Source organism: Pholcus phalangioides, unplaced genomic scaffold (assembly GCF_987345545.1).
Source record: "Pholcus phalangioides strain wild (caught in Gottingen) unplaced genomic scaffold, Ppha-v1.0 ptg000010l_1, whole genome shotgun sequence".
Classification (NCBI taxonomy): domain Eukaryota; kingdom Metazoa; phylum Arthropoda; class Arachnida; order Araneae; family Pholcidae; genus Pholcus; species Pholcus phalangioides.
This window is the reverse complement of record NW_028301603.1, coordinates 316460-318895: the sequence shown is the minus strand read 5'-3', so window position 1 is coordinate 318895 and position 2436 is coordinate 316460. Positions and strand designations below refer to the sequence as shown.

Here is a 2436-nt window from a genome sequence, read left to right as displayed (position 1 = left end):
TATCGAAATCGATTATTTTTATTAAGTCAATTAAAAAAAATCCCATTTAGATCAGTGTTTCTCAAAGTGGGCAATATCGCCCCCTGGGGAACCAATGGAATTGTCCAGGGGTCGGTAGAAGCTGTGGTTTTAGTAAAAGAACCTTGATTTGACTTGGGGGCGGTGTGGACAAAAAAATTTTGAAGGACCCCCCCCCCCCCCCTCCCGATTACTGGATGGGCCGGATTATCGAGAGTCTAATGTACACAGTATATATACATATTTTTTTTTTAAAGAAAGACTGAGGCGGACCAATACAAGTTTACGCCTATGTAATATAGCAGAGCCGTCCAAATAACACGATGGAAGCCCCCGTCTTCCCCCATTTTGGTATATCACCTGACAATTTACGTATTTACTTTCGAAAATGACCTTTCCAGATCTCATTATGATTTAGGCCCCTCCATCTGACAGGCCTACGGCCTTTTGTCCAGCCCTGCCGTAACTTGGACCATCGTGGTTAATCACAAAATAAATTGCCATCAGTAAATAGGTTTTTTTTCGTAATTGATTAAAAATACGTACATTGGGTTACCCAAGGCCCGTCAGCCTCCTTGTGGGAAGCCATGGGTTTCTCTCCGAATATTTCTGGTGGAGGCTTAGCATCGGCCCGAATAGCCTGAACATTATAATTAATTAGGAGTTTTAATATCCTAATAAATTTTAATTATTCTAAATTTTACATGGGAATGGTATTAAATAACGAGAGAAAATTTTTTGAAAATGCCTACATTAGGCCGTTTTTTTTTTAACAATTGACCGATTAAATGCCGAAATATCATTCCCTTAAGCTAGGCACCGTGGGGAGCCGTCTCAACATGGGCTCCCGGGCAATGTCATGCTTTGGCGGGGTGGAGTTCCGCTAAGCTAGAAGCCCCAGCTTATAAATTAAATTTGCTTTCAAAAACCCCATCCGGTCCCATTAATCCGGCTGGAGCAACCGGGGCACTGGCTAACCGGGGCACTGGCTAACCGGGGACGCTGCCCCGGGACCCCGAGTTGAATTGGGTCCCCACAACAAATGTTCACTCATTTTTCATGATAATAACCGCTTCGGGAGGGGGAGGCACGCTACTCCCTGCATGAATCCCACTTTTTTTTAGGCCGCCCCTCTCATCGTATACTTGATCGGCCGGATATATACAGGGTTTGTTCGGGCTCTGGGCAAATATGAATTTTAAGGACCCCCTTACGAGCATCATGAGCCACCGGGCCAAGTGTTTTTCTGAGGCCCTTCTAGATAAATTCTAGAAAATTTCAACCAAATCTCATTTTTATGAGGCTCCTCTTCTCTTGAGGCCCCCGGGCCGTCCGGGCCCATGCGTTAAGACAGCATTGCCATATACATAGTGTTCGTTGAGGCATTGGGGGGGGGGGGGCATGCCCATGATACAAGCATTAGCCAATTTCAAGGTAATGGGCACGTGCCCCGTTTATCTCGTGAGAGGAAACAGGTTCTCGCTAAGTTTTTATAAATGCATATCAACCTCTAATTTTACCAACTTTTATCAAATATTGAATAAAAGTAATTAAACTTTAATTGAAATAATTATCAACTATCTAAAAATAATTGAAAAATTATCCATACGGGTATTAATTATAAGTAAAATTATCCTACGAAAGAGATTTTGTCTCACCAATAGATGCCGCTTTTTAATTAATTAATATTTTATTGCATCAATTTCAAGCCACGTAATTGATCCTACGAATTTCGAAATTGACTGAAGAAAACGTCACTTAGAAAAAATACCGCAATGCGGCAAAAATAGTGGCGCCACCTATTGGACAGAATATTAACACGAAAATATGAAGGTGATAGAAATTAAATTTTTTTTATGTAAGAAAAAGGTAATAAATTAAATATTTTTCGCTTTTGAATTGTGAACATTCGGATGATAGTGAGATACAACTTTATCAAAATAACGGAACAACAATTCTGTTTGCATCCCTGCCGGGACTCGAACCCGGGACCTTTGGATTAGAAGTCCAACGCGCTATCCACTGCGCTACAGGGACATGCTTGAACAGTGCTTAAGAAAGTTTCAATTGCTTGCATTGGCAACGTTGCAAGATCGCACTAACGTAAAGGTTGATAATTAATTGAATTAAAAGACTGCAGTCGAATCCCGTTATAACGAACTCCAAGAAACCAGAGAAATCACCTCGTTATAGAGAAATTCCAAATTTCTACATTGTTCTTACGAAAACTTATCGGGGAAATTAGAAAGTTTTTCGTTAAAACGAGATTTTCGCTATAACGGTATCCGTTAAAACGGGATTAGACTGTATTGGTCAATCATTGCTACATGTTGCACGACAATGCGGCCCATTAATAAAGGATTCCATCCAGCCCCACGAAATGTGTTCGGATAAAAAAATAATCAATGTATGTGGAGT

At 40.8% G+C, this 2436-nt stretch overlaps 1 non-coding gene across 1 annotated transcript; it reads right to left on the bottom strand.

The window, feature by feature from the left end:
- Positions 1 to 1982: 1982 nt before the first annotated feature.
- On the bottom strand, positions 1983 to 2055 carry TRNAR-UCU (transfer RNA arginine (anticodon UCU)). The gene has a single exon. It is a non-coding gene; the product is annotated as a tRNA-Arg (tRNA).
- Between the last annotated feature and the right edge of the window lie 381 nt (positions 2056 to 2436).